General features: G+C 47.9%; 1 long non-coding RNA gene across 1 annotated transcript in view; it reads right to left on the minus strand.

Moving 5' to 3' along the window:
* Positions 1–11,550, minus strand: part of LOC122234814 — a 49,084-nt gene extending 37,534 nt beyond the window's left edge. The window contains exons 1-2 of the long non-coding RNA XR_006212756.1: positions 10,635–11,550; positions 9,472–9,544 (exon numbers count right to left, since the gene is read on the minus strand). This is a non-coding gene — a long non-coding RNA (uncharacterized LOC122234814). The remainder of the gene's footprint in view (positions 1–9,471; positions 9,545–10,634) is intronic.
* Positions 11,551–14,823: the final 3,273 nt, after the last annotated feature.

Raw genomic sequence — 14,823 nt, forward strand, 5'->3', positions numbered from 1 at the left:
CCCATCCCCACCCCACACACATAGGAGCAAATGTTCTTCAGCTATGGGGAGGCATTTCTTATCTGGATAAACATTTAAAAATCTTTTTAAAGCAAATCTGTTGTTGGGATATTTCTGTTGTTTCTGCTACTACTGAAAAATATTCTGTAGCTGATATGAAAGGACTGAACAGCATACTGATTCACTAAGCCTACAAAGTCTTTGTTCCAAACTACTAGTTAGGTAGTAACAAATATAAATGGCAAAGAGCAAACTCCTATGTTCCCTTTCAGAAGAATTAAATTTGTAGCAGAAAGAATTTTAATTTTGAACCCTTTAAGAGTGGGAGAAAAACAGGATTTTTATACCTTTTGTCATGAAAATAGGAGAAGCTTATAAACACAGCAACCACAGTTAACTGTTCACAAACCAGCTAAAAGGCATAATCAACTAGACCACAGATTTTAAAGATAAAGTCCAAAGAAAGCCTATGAATAGCATTCTATTTAAAAAGACTTTTCACTTGGGGTGCCTGGGTGGCTCAGTCAGTTGAGCATCCAACTCTTGATTTCAGCTCAGGTCTGATCTCAAGGCCGTGAGACGGTGCCCCGCGTGGGGCTCTGCACTCACAGTGTGAAGCCTACTTGGGATTCTCTCTCTCCCTCTCTCTGTGCCCCTCCCCCGTGTATGTGCATGCACTCTCACTCTCTCAAAAAAATAAATGAATTTAAAAGAAAATACTTTTCACTTGTTGCTACCAAATACTTGCATCCTCGGGCAGTAATCCCTAAAATTCAAAGAGTCCTCACAAATTCCTTTGGGATAGAGCCTCTAAGAATTAGGTACCATACAATTTTGAAAAACTAAAAAAGTAGGAAAAGCTGAAGGAATACGAACAACACGAAAGACAAAGCTGAGTAAGTAAGTGTTCCTAGCACAGCAATGATTAATCTCTCTGGAAACATAAAGAAACAAAAAAGATAATCATAGATTTTTAGAAAATGGACAATACGTGCAATGAATGCATGATACATCAATACGAAAGCAGAAAGCAAAACAATTGTCAGTGGCCTTGACAATGAACAGATAAGTAGCTTGGCGTAGCTGTGAACATTACAGAAAGATTCAGTACTAACAAAAATTCCCCTAGAAATAGGAAACAGGCACTCAAGGTCACAGACCACGTATAATTTTGCAAGAGAAAACCTGTGAGGTAGCGTTTTTTAATAAGCTCTTCAAGAATTAACAGAAGAATTAAGCAGGTTCCCAGAAACTCTCCTAATGAACCATCAATGAAAAAAGATGTCTTCAGAAGCAGAATGTCACCACCATGGAGATGAGAAGTGGCAAAATCTTCCAAATCGGGGTCAACAACCTTTCCAAAGTGGAGTGTTCAGGTTCAGTTTTCAGGTCTTCTACTGTAGATGGCACAAGTATGGAGAAGGGTCCCCTGAGGCTCCTCCCTGGCTTCTGAAGGAAAAAGAAGGCCGGCCACACTGCAGGCAGTCTGAAATAAGGAGTCCTGGATCCTGCTCCTGGGATTGAGCAGCAACACCCCTACACTGAGACGCCAGTCTTGAGTAACAGGTATCTTTCAGAAAGCTGAAGTATTCCTTCGAGGGTGAATAAACTCAATCACAACATTGTAGGGCCAGACACACCTTACTCCACCAAGCCCCCGTTTTCCAGATGACAGCCTATGCCACAGAGTTGGACATTCTCCCCCACGGTACCGTAGCAAGTGGGAACTAGGATCCCGTGGGAAGAACACGAAGCGCTTAGCAGAGCATCCCAAGGGGCACGTACCCACTAATCGTTCTTACAGTTACTAACACTACTCTACCTTAATACCCTTTCCACCAAACTAAATAAAATCGGCCACAGCACAAGGAGAGAACTGGCAGGGAAAGGAAGAAGAGAAACACGTGGAGACAGGATCATGAAGGAAATCCAGAGATGGGGGGCTTTGGCCGACCAGAAGTCATCCTGAGAAGCTAGATGCCTAACTAAGAAAAGAAGTGACACAAGTTGGAAGAGAGGAAACTGAAGACATGTGACAAGGGCAAAGACGATGTTGCCCGGTGCTAATGTGATTAAATACAAGAAAAACACTAAGTGTCTTAACTCCCCGAAGCACAGGAGGTTTTTAAAAGATGCTGAGGAAGGGGAAGGCGGGAGGTAACACAGCGGCACACCCCACCTCCCACTGCTGAGTGAAAACTGGTCCAAGGGCCATTCCCCCCAGCACTCCTGTCATACAGAGACTGCCAACCCCAGCCTCAAACTCTCAAGTCTAAAGAATTCAAACCAGTGTCACAGATTTAGTTCCGAAGATTATGTCACAGATGCTGAAGTCAAGAAATGACGAGCAGCAAGTCACATGTGGTCCTTTTCAAAGAAATAAACAGTATATCAAAATCTAAGGCCCTTTCCTTGAAATACAGTCTAAAATCAATTATATGGATGCTGACTCAACTTTAAGATTTAAGGTTCAATCATTTTATAAAAGCAGTTAGAAAACAGAGAATTTCAAGATAAAATTAACACCAGCAGACGTGAAAAGCAGTGAGATCTCATGGCCTCCGCCCAGATTTGTGGCCTGTGCTACACAAATGATTTGCTTCCTAATCCATAAAACACATCCAATAATAAACACCGCGTGTGCCTTCCAGGAATTTGATTTAAACAAGTTAACGATCATAAAGCAATCTAAAAAAGTAAGCACTGTATGGATCTTGGGCATAACGTTGGAAAGGCATGCGAGAGAAGTCAAATAACAGCATCTGGTGGTATCTTGAAGCATTCACTGGAAATTAAAAGGAAAACTCATTAAGTTATTTTCTAACAAAGAACCCTGTGCTATTAACTAGTCTTGACATACACACAGTTTTAGAACATTTAAAAAACTTAAAACCTTTCATTTTTACCCTGCCATCCCCTACACCTCTCCCATTTCTTTTTTATTTCCTCGCTCTCAGGTAAGATTTTTCCCTTAAAAATTCTTGCTATCCTGGGGTACCTGAGTGGCTCAGTGGCTGGGCATCCGACTTCAGCTCAAGTCATGATCTCCCAGTTCGTGGGTTCGAGCCCCGCGTCGGGCTCTGTGCTGACGGCTTGGAGCCTGGGGCCTGTTTCGGATTCTGTGTCTCCCTCTCTCTCCACCCCTCCCCTGTTCACACTCTGTCTCTGTCTCAAGAAAAAATAAACATTAAAAAAAATTTAAAAAAAAATTGCTTGCTATCCTTTCTTCTCCCGTAAATTCACTCACATTAGAATGTACTGTCAATCCTCACTTCAACTCACCTCAGACTGTGAGTCCATCTGGCTCTTGGCACCTGGGAGTCTAGTTTAATATGGAATATTTGCAGAGCACAACCTGTCAGAATGCCTTAGAATCGCCACCAACCCCTCCCCAAAGCCCCTTCACTACTTCCCCCTACCACCACCACCACCACCACAAAAATAAACACACACTCTGGGTAAGAACCGTACACGTGACCTGCAAGGGCTGCTTTATGACATCTCCTGGCTCCACGGCCGTCCTACCAGATTTTAGCCCGAAATGCTCCTCATTTACAAACTGCAGAGCCTCCGCTGTTCCCCAAAGTCCTCAAGACAGGGAATGGCAGTGCCGTGACAACTTACTCTTAATCCCCTAATGAGCATCTCCTTCCTGTAGCCGTGACTCTTCTGCTAAAGCAGTTAACTTGGAAGGATGTCCAGGTTAATGCTATCCATCTACCAAGAACCCAAACTCACAGAGTTTTAACTCGGAAAGGAGCTTTGTCTCATAAACACCATTTTATTTAGTGAGCTCCCAATTACGTAATGTGCTCCATCATATCCTGGAGCTATTATAAGTTGCTTGGTTATATTTGATAGAACATTCAGGCTTAAGAAACAGAGAATAGTGTTGTCTTTTAATAACATCGGAAATATTTCAGTGTAATTTAACCGGGGACCTTGACTACTGGGTGAGAATACCCAATCTAAATTTGAACAGATCCAAAGATTTTGCAAAATACCTGAATTCTCATAAAATTAAATTAACCCATTTTAAACTTTTACAACTCAGTCTGCCATCCAGCAATCTTTAAAGGACACGATACTGCAGAATTCAAAGGACAGGTGCCTGCCACTTGAAAAACGAAGAAACAGGCCCAAGATTATACAACTTTACAAAAGATGATCTGATCCAGTGGTTCTCAAAATGTAGTCCCGGCCAGCAGCAGCATCTCCTAGAAACTTGCAAAAACTACAGATCCTGAGGCCCACCCTAGACCCGCTGAGTCAGAAACTCTGGGCCGGGGGTCCGACAATCTGGGTTTAACAAGCCCTGGGTGAGCCTAACGCACGCTAAGTCTGGGAACCAGTGATCCAATCCACCCACCCCAGTGAGGAGAAAAAGAAATGAAACCAGTTAACTTCCCTCAATTATTATACCAAGTTAGTGACCGACGTCACTAGGGACAGTTCTCAATAAACCTGAAATGATTCTTTAACTACACACCTGAATCCGAAGTGGTCCCACAGGATCTTCTAGACAAATACATCCATCTTGACCTACTGCAATATGAATTCTTTTATTATTGCTACATGGTTAAACACATATAAATTCTTTTATCTAGAATAATTTACATTTAATGCCTTCAAAAAAAAAAAAACCCTTCATGTTACTGACCTCTACACAACTCAAATCTCACAGTCCTTTACATTTAATTGATTACTTGGGTTAACTTTTGTTGCTGACAGGAGAGGTTAGTTTTGTCTTGTTATAGTCATGTTTTGGTTTTGGTTTTAAGGGTCCCCAAATTTATGGGACACGTGGTTAACAGTTTTGGGGCCTCCCCCCACTACCACTGACATCAAAGAAGCACACACCAAATGTGTGTAAAGAGCCATGGATTAAGAGGCCAGAAATCGCTAAAGGGAAAGTTGCCCTCCCCTCCCCACTCCCCCCCCCCACCGAAAAATACACTTCATGTTTTTATCTTGGAATGTATCACGTGATCTCTTCTAAATGATAGATTTGCATTTTCAAATATATTTTACTTACTCTAGTATAAACTTAGTTTTCATTTGTGGAACACACAGTGGCAGAAAAATAGGAAGCTAGCCTGCGTCCTAGGCATAAGGACGAGCCTGTAACCCAGCCACACCTCACACCACGAGGAAGGGAAGTCTGAGGCACAGCGGTGACAGCAGCCTGTGCACCACCTTCGACAAGCACCAGACCACATATCGGGCTCCGTCATCAACTCCCCAATACAGCACCCACCACATGAAATGAAATCTACAATTGTGGGCCTCGGGGCTCTCGTTCTGAACAGATGTTTGATGTATATAGTACCTTTCGACATAAATATTTCAAAGCCTGGTAGTGGTTATCTGCACAACCTAAACATCTGTTTCTATTTACGTTTTTAAATATTCCCTTTGAGAAATTTATAACCTGGGCGTTAGGATTACCACAGACTGAGATTTAGAGATTTAAGAAATAAATGCTTCCGTTCCTGTTTCTCATGTTGAAGCTCTTTTCTCCATGTCATGCCATACTAGATGTATTTTCAGAGCTGTTTTCAGACTCTATTAACATACATAATTACCTTCAACTTTACAAACCAAATTTTCTAACATAGCTCAGTGCCATGAGTTTATTTCACTGAAAAAGAATCGGGGACGAGTGCAGAAGGCAATAGAAGGAACTACTTCAATCTGACTTACGCTTCCAACTCTCTCTGTATGACCTGACCACCAATCTTCTCGTGACTTTACTTCTGTGTTATCAATAAAGGATCACAAGTCCTGCTACATACCTTACAGGGAAGAAATCAAAGTCACTGAGTGAACAATAACGTCCTGGGAAAGACTGCGTTCCTTGGAAGAACCATAAATACGGTGTAGTTACTGGTACTCAGCCTCTTGTTCAGCTCTATACATGTACCTTCTGAAGCCACATTAGAGGGGTTAACCTACTTGAACATTCATCCATTCGACAACTAATTATAAACGCTTGGTATGTGTCAGATACTGTATGAGGCACCAGGGATACAAGGGTCAGCAGGACAAACACAGTGCCTGCTTTTCACAACACATCTTAGAGAAGTAATGATTATGCTTATGGGACTTTCATTCAGTTTACAGGTCAAGGGCTCAAATCCCTTTGACTTGTAGCTACTCATAATTACAACTATTCATAATCACTCCACTCTGCTCCTAAAAAAAGGGAGATGACATGAATTACGTGGAAAGTTCCCAGAACACACAGACAAATGCTCTATAATATGAAGACCTCATACAGGTCGAAAATATCACCTAGTAAACACCTTATAATCTATGAACGAGAAGCACAGTGTTAGGCCCTAGGAAATGAATCAAGATTTTTCTTGTAAAGGCAGAATAACTTCAGCCTAAACGTTTACCTGTCAAGTACCAGACTTAACCATAAGCGAATCCTCCATAGCTGTGCTGTCCAATACCTTTGCCCCTAGATAGTGGTGGCTCCTTATGCTGAAATCAACTAGCAATCAGTTCCTATGTCACGCTAGCCACATTGAAACTCTTCAAGTGGCTAGTGGCTATTACTTGAAGTCATGATACATATATCAGTAAAATTCATGTCTATGGTCTCAGAAAGCTCTACGGGAGAATGCTGCTCTATAAATACCCCGGTAATACTGAATCTAAAAATTACAGTGTAATGAAAAGTGATTAAGCATCTATACTCTGCTATGGCACATAAAATACGTCCATCTATAACAGAGTGCCCTTTCTCCTTTCCTAAAAAAGCTGAAAAGTGAGGATGTTGAGCATCCGTCCCGGTTTACAGGAGTAACCAAGAAAATTCACGCGGTCCAGTTAGCCAACTGGGAATGAAATTCGGAAACAAGTGAAAATTGATTACATTTTGCTCCTTCGGTTCTGTTCCTTTCGCAAGAACGTGTCCATAGTATTCTGTATTCTCTGTTCAAGGATGTGTGCTTTGAGCCTAATAAGCTAGCAGCAGAGGAGATGAAGACATTTAAGAATGAGGATGGGTGACAGAGGCGAACACCACGTATAACGCAACACAAATTCAATTCAGACCCACACGGTAAACTTACATGCCTACTGTGTCCCAGTGATATACAAAGAATCACCATTAGCACCTTTGACAAGCTGGATTTAGTCAGAGTGTCTAACATGTAAACAAAAATACCCTGTGTTGTAAAACATGCAGCAACACAGATACATACAGAACACAGCGGTGACACAGGGAGGGTATTTAAATGTTTTCTGAACAGAAACCAGGGGAAGTTTGGAACCAGGTACTCAAGAAGCAGAGGAACAACCTGTGCAGAGCTGTGCAAATGAACCACAACTGGTTAGGCAATGCTGGAGAAAAGTGTTCTTGGTGGCTTAAGAAGGACAGGGATGACAGGAGAAGGAGAGAGATCATTTCCATGCCAGACCCATGACACTCATATTTGTGTCCGGCTTGCCTCAGGGGGTCTATAAACTTTTCTAACCCAAACTGCAAGCCACATGAAAACCAATCCCTAAAACTTGATAATATGCCTATGTCTGCTTTACAGCTAACAATACTAGACAGCAGTCATTAGTAAGAACCAAAGGGGCTTATTGTGGCTGCTCATGTAAATCCTTAGAAAATATCTACACCTTCCAGACTCTTCACTTCACAAACGCCATGTTCAAGCCTCAAAACAAAAACAAAACAAAAAACTTCCACAGAATCGGTCCTCTTCACGTTACTCGGATCCCTCTCTCTACACAATAAACTTCATGTAAATATTAGTAGCCTATAGGCCTTAACGAATTCACCAAGTGATTCTCCCCTATCCCCCCGACAATACCAGTAAAACTTCGTACATAAAAAATATACATAAACATACGCACATACACTCGCGGGATCGTGGGCAAACATGTAAGTATTCCTATTCACTCAAATTCATGGCCCTTAGGTCAAGGTGTTATTTCAGATGCAGCATATGCAATGGTCTAAAGCAGGAGGTCTGGAGTCAGCCTCCCTGGGTACTAATCAGGTATCATCACTGACCAACTCTTACCACTCCTCGTGAATTTCAATTTCCCAGCTGTAAAATGGGGACGACAATGTATCATCAAATATCCATACCCGCGTCGCCACAGTGCAGACAGTGACCCATCTAGTGTTAATACGTGTTAACTATTTAAGCTATTTTTACTATTTCCTCCCTACAGATCGTTTCACAAACATCTATGCCATCAAGCCGGCGACCTCTGTAAGTTCTCGCCCCTCACTGTGCATCAAACACACCGAGAAAGGTTTTTTTTTTCTAAATACTCTATCGTCCAAGCCCTATTTGGATTTGGGGTCAATCAGTCTGGGATTGGGCCACGCATAGGTGTCTTTCTCAAGTTGTTTATAACTTGCAGCCAGGATTAAGCACGACATACAGGTCTCTACGTGCCCGCAGAAAATACACACGCCGGTAAGGTCTGCTCCATCTTGGACCGAACCAGCGCACGCCGGGCCCCCGCCCGGATCGATGAGGCTCGCCTAGATGCCGTGACGACGAGCTAGAAGTGCAGTGGGATTCACACCCACGTCCGAATAAGGCTTACCGAGCATCAACTCCCACGAACCCCACCAGATGCGGCCTCGACACCCAGCACCACCGGGATCTGCCTGGGGCACACGCCCCCTCGCCCCTAGCCCCGCGGCAGGCCCTCCGGACGCGTGCGTCACCGCGCCCTCGCCTCCCGCGCCCCAGCCCCCTCCCGCCCCTGGCACGTGACTCGACACGCGCCAGCTGCACGCGGGCTCCATCAAAACAAAAACAGAGGAGGCCGGCCGGCGGGGCGGCGGGGGCGCGCGGGGGCGGCGGGGAGCGGGCGCGCCCCCGCCGCCACTGGCCGGCGCCGCGGCCGCGCCTCCGCCGCTCCGGGCGCCGCCGGCCGCGCGCCCCGGCAGGCCGGGGGCGGGAGGGCAGAGGGCGCCACCCTGTTTACAGCCCTCGTTCGTGGCCGGGGACCCCGCCCGGAAACGGTCTCCCGGGAGAGGGCCGTGAAGTGCGCACCCACCCGCGCCCGGGACGCCGGCCCGGCGGGGAAGGCGCCCGGCTCCGGCCGCCGCTCGGAATAAAACGGTCGCCTCGGCTCTGGGGCCGGGCCCGCGCGAGTCTCCGCTCCTCCGCGCTCCACCGCCCACGGCTGTTTCGTGTCCGCCCCCGGCACCACTGTGCTACGCACTTCACGCCCATCTCTCGGCTCCCGCGCTTCCGCAGACCACCCTCACGTGGCCAGGCACTCCCCCGCGACGAGGGCTGCGGACCCTCGCGCACTTCGGGACCCTGCGCCTGCTCCCACCCCGCGGGACGTCACCCCTGTCAGACCACCGAGCCCGCACTCCGCCCGGGCGGGGGGGGGGGTGGGGGGGGTGGCCACAAGCTGTCAAAAGCCTAGTTTTCCACATGACGAAGCTCACCCTCACCCTTAAACATCCCCACTCACCCTTCAGCCTAGCTTCGAGCTGAATCCGTATTTAAAACAGGAGGGGCGGGGTGGAACGTCTTGATTTTTCTCCCTAATTTGCAAAAAAAAAAAAAAAAATTAAGACGCAGCTCTGTCCATCCACGTCGTCCACCAAATGCAAGACTTACAAAATAGAAATGCCCACCACACACCTGCTACGCAACCAGCCCTCTGGAAGCCCGGAGACCCACCCAGCCCGCCTGCAGGAACCTGCGCCTGGGGTGGGGTGGGGTGGGAGCGAGACCGTCCGGTCCCCGAAAGTAAGAGGGAGGGAGTGGGGCAAGCGCCCCCTCGCCCCGCCCGGGAGCGCCGACCTCCCGTCCCCCAGGCCCAGAGCGATCCCAAGACACCCTCCATCCCTCCCGGCGAAAAGGAGGAGGTAGCCCCAGGCCCGAGTGCCAGGGGTGTTTTTCCCTTTCTGAACCCAGACGCCGCGTCCTCCATAAGTACCCTCCCCCTCGCCGCCTGACTTCTAGTCGACAGCAAAGGTGGGGTAGGTGGGAGAAACCAGCGAGCGCTCTCCAGATTCGGGATGTTGGTTTCCGCGGAGTGAAGAGGTGGGATCTCGAAATGGAAACAGTCTCCCCCTCCCTCCCCCCCCCCTCCTCCTCCTCCTCCTCTTCTGTTTACCTCAAGTTTGAATTTTATCTGCGCAACATTAGCTGGAATGCGGACATTGAAAACACACACACACACACACACACACACACACACTCTCGCTCGCTCTCTCTCTCTCTCTCTCTCAACCCGGCAGCGGCTCCGGAGGAGCCATGTGGCATCAAGCCACCTCAAAGGGGAAAAAAGTGCTCTTAGCAACACAAACATGGCGAAACCGCCTCGGCATTCCCGGCCAACGCCACAACCCCTACCTTCCCTCGCCCCGCTCCCGAACATCCCGGCCGTGACCTGCCGCCCCTTCCGGGGGGAGGCCAGGGGCCCCGGGGAGTCCGAGGGTGGGACCGCCGGGCGTGCGAAAGAGGAAATAACAGTCCACAGTGGAAATGTTTCTGCTGGACCATCCGACCCGTCCGCCTCGTCAGGAGCGAGGGGACGCCCCGTTCACCTCGAGAGGGCTACACGGGGAACAAAATTCCCACCCCAAAGTCCCGCTGGGCCGGCTCTCCCCACCCTCCACAACTTACCTTGGGGCGGAACGCACGCTGCCGCTAGAATCCCTTTCTCTTTCCTCCTTCCAGAGCCAGACGCGAGGAGGAAAATGATGCGCATGTATATTTGTAGAGCATATTCTTCTAGAATTTCCCTTTGATCGTCACGAGGAGCGATGGAGGCTCCGGAGACAGGTGCGGCGGTGGCCGAGGCTGCCGGCTAAAAGTTGTTCTCTCGGCGGTGGGCGGCGGGGTCCCCGGGCCGGGGCTGAGGACCCCGTCTCCCTGCCCCCCCTCCCCCCCGGCGTCGCCCACTTCTCGCTGGCTGCTGCGTGCGGCTCGGCTGCAGGGGAGGTGGCGTAGTTTCTCTTCCTCCCACCTCTTCTCACTCACTTGTTTTCGTAGCCGTGGGCTCCCCTAATGCTTTCCTCTCCACAATGTTGTTTCATTATATCATGTCCATCATGTGACACCGGAGAGGCCTCTCTATGGAAACTTAAAGGGGCTCCCACGTGACTGCAGCAGCAACAACAGCAGCAGCGGCTGGAGTGGCCGCGGCCGCAGCGTTCCTACCACCACCCACCGGGAGCCCCTCGCAGCATCCCGAAGGGGCTTCTGGCGCTGCAGGAGCCCAGATAAGGGAGCCACAGCATCCGGGAGCTGTGGCGTCTGTGCGTGCGTGTAGCCTTTGCTCGTCACATAGGAAACCGAACAGAAGGAGCGTCTTCAAATCCTTTCCTACAGTCGCAAAACCCACGCTCTGCTAAAATGACATTTCGTGGCTCCTACTTGATTTTCCCCAAGAGCAATGAGTTTTCTATCAGGTCTGATTAATTTTGTACCAAGTCAAGAAGAAAAACTGGATTCGTCTCTCTGCGAGTTCAGCCAGCTCTTGGGTAGAACAGAAATGACAAAACAATAATAACAGAAATAGAATCAGGCATTTGATACATAATTACCATCACCACCAGCTTTAAAGCTTTCTGGAATTACATTCCTCCGGTAACTGTTGATGATGCTTGCAGGAGGCTAAATGCAATGCAGTTTTTCTCTTCCGCAGCTATATTAGGGCTTTGTTGCTGACAACAGTAAAAACTTGTTTGTGTCAGGAAGTGAGGTACGTAGATGTGACCTGGAAGGTACAAACAAAACCAAAGTGGCAGTGTTTGCATTAGTTTTCTGACCACATTGTTTCAAATGGTGAGAAGCAGCTGGTTTGCTGTAAAATGCTAGTAGCGTGTGTTTTGGTAGGAAATAAAATCATCAGAAAAACATGTTTCCCTTAATCATACTGTACATGCTAGACCCTCGAAATTACACGTGTGTGTGTGTGTGTGTGTGTGTGTGTGTACGTATGTGTGTGTACGTGAGTATAGAGAGAAAGAAAAAGAGCAGGTGCATTTTTAGGATAGTTTCAGCCAATAATTTTGTCCTCATTTCCAGTGCATTTAACTGAAACATTTAACAAACACTCTGAAATACTTATTCAAATCCAGTGCTGTGTGGAAACTGTAACATCAGTTTTGAGTGCCCTCGGGATTACTGAATCACCACCCCTTTATGCGCTTATGCCTTAAATCCCAAATCTCTGCCTTAAAGTTTTTGTGGACCATGGAAATCCTGTGCTGTAAATCTGAGCTAAACAGCTACTTCTATGCTTTAGTTCATGCTGTTCCATTTATAAGGAAAACTCCCTGTTTGTACTGGCGGAATTATGAAAAACTTCTCAGGAAACTAAAGGGTGGGATGTAAGATCACCCGTTCTTTTGGCTTTGCCTCGACTCTCTCTCTCTTTCCACCTCATCAGTTTACCTCATCAGCCATGATGAATGATCTCCACTACATCCCTTCTAATGCCATAATATGTCCCCCAATTTTTACCTTCCTATGTAACGCCTAAATCCAACATCCCTTTCCCCTTTTGTGCCCTTGCCTCCCAGTTCAGCCCTCATGCTGCCTGGGTACTTAGCTCAGGCCTCCCCCAGTACTCCCTCCAGGTCCTCCCTCCCCTGCAGCTCTCCACCACCACCACCACCACCACCCTCCCCCCCCCCCCAGCTCCGTCTCCCTTCTCAACAACTCTCCCTCCTTACCTCTCTTTGACCTCCTTTATTCTCCTTCACAGCCTGGCCCTTGACTTCTCGGCCTCTTCCTTCCCTGCAATAATGTCCTGCCCCTACTGGGGTCTCCTTCGCACCCTTCTCTCTGGTCCCATCCCTTCTGACGCCAAACCCCAGCACTCCTCAACGGCTCGGCCTTGTCGGCTTTAGCCTGATTTTGTTCCCATGCCCCCGGGTTGGGAAACAAGTGTGTGGTGCAAAGTGGGGGCAAGAATCCCCCTCGGCGGTGGCCCCAGCCTCGCCCCCCTCTGCCCCTCCCGAGTCCCGGTTGCGGCGCTTCCTGGGCGGATGGTTGGGACTTGCTGCAGCAGCTGCGGTTCTGCTGTGTCATGCAAGAAGGAGGCGGCGGCGGCGGCGGCCGGAGCTGGAGGGGGAGGAGGGGAGGAACCTGATCTCTCCGGTAGCGGAGGGCTGGAGGCAAACATCGAGCTCCCCCAGAGCCGCCCGGGAGCAGGGAGGGCACCGCTACCCCGAGGGGCCCTCCCCGCGGGGCAGATGGTAAGTGGGGCGGCGCAGGTGGTCGCCTTGGGAAGGGAGCGCGCAGGGAGGGGGGGGCGGGTTAGGTGGGGAGGCGGGGAGAACTAGGAGTCACCCGGCCAAACTGAAGGAGCCCAGTGTCCAGTCGAAAAGGACCCAGGCCATAATAAGGATGACCAGCCAAACGCAGCAATAATTACCATTCTAATAACGCCCCGCAGTTGACCCAGGCTACAAAGAGGAGTTGTGCATCCCGAACCCAGGACAGAGCTAGAGCAATGATTCAGGGTTTGAAAACCACCGTCCCATCAGGCTTGGCGCTTTAGGGTACATCTGAGTAGCAGAAGTCAGCATACACCATATTCCTATAGCCCGGCTGCGCTTTAAGGGTTGTCTTGCTTAAAACTAAGGAAGGGGATGGAAACCTGCCCAGCCTCACTTTAGCCACCAAAATAATGCTCTTGGCCAGGGGCCTCGGACAAACAGCCTCTGGTGCAATTAAACAATCAATAGGAAAAATAGCTTCATTCCCCCTCACCACCCTCCTTCCCCAAGCTCCTTCGACCAGGATAATGTAATCTGCATAAAATGGGGAAAGTAACCTCTGTGTTATATTCCCTCCCATCCCACTTACCCACCCCCAGCCTCTGCCCCACACAAACTGCCACCCCACTACTCACCCCACTTTCAGACTGGGACTGATGTTGCATGAGGGGACTGCCCTAAACTCTCAACCATTTCCCCTCCAACAGGAGATTCAGAAACAGAACTGAGAGCAGTGAATGTGGGGAAAGGCTGGGCACCGACGAACATCTTTTACCTGATACAATTCTCAGGACAACTTTTTTTTTTTTTTTTTCCAATTCCTTTCCATTTTGCTCCTGAAAATTTCAAAGCACTTTCTGAAATACCATTTCTTTCTTTTTTTTTTTTTTTTTTTTTTTTTTAATGTCAGTCATACATTTAGAAGTAAGGGGTTGGCGGGATTAACTGAAAGGCTAATGACAGTCTCAAAAGCACATGCTGTTGCTAGGGAACCCAAGCTCATTCTGCTCCGAACCCCTAGCATGTTCAGTGGAAATCAAACTTCTCAGGGTGTTATTAAAATGAGTGGCATTCGGTTAAAGGCGTTCTTCCTTGCGTTGTAGCATCCTGGATTATTATCGATTGCCTCACACCCACATATCTTGTTTTCCTAATTTGATTTCTGTATTTGCGTCACTGCCAGGGACATGCAGACTAGACCAGTCAGGTTCACTTCCTGTTTCTCAGAACTGGTTTATATTTGGTCTCCGTGCACTGGCTGGTAAAACATTATCAAACTGAAAACTCTTGGAAAGAAATCTCTGCTTTCTGTGAAAACAAATTATCCCAATTAAATTCTAATTCCCACGGAAAACGTCATCATTTGAGGAATAAATTAGACTGCCAGTTGCCATTTGAGAAAACCATTCTTGAGATGAAAGGCTTACAAAAATCCATCACCTTTATTTCTTTTACCCAGAATCCTCATTCCTCAGCATTAGAACTAAAACAAACTCAAGTAGAGAGTAGATTTAAGTATGATATTTCTAGGGGCGCCTGGGTGGCGCAGTCGGTTGAGCGTCCGACTTCAGCCAGGTCACGAT

This window comes from Panthera tigris, chromosome A2 (assembly GCF_018350195.1).
Source record: "Panthera tigris isolate Pti1 chromosome A2, P.tigris_Pti1_mat1.1, whole genome shotgun sequence".
NCBI classification, from domain to species: Eukaryota; Metazoa; Chordata; class Mammalia; order Carnivora; family Felidae; genus Panthera; species Panthera tigris.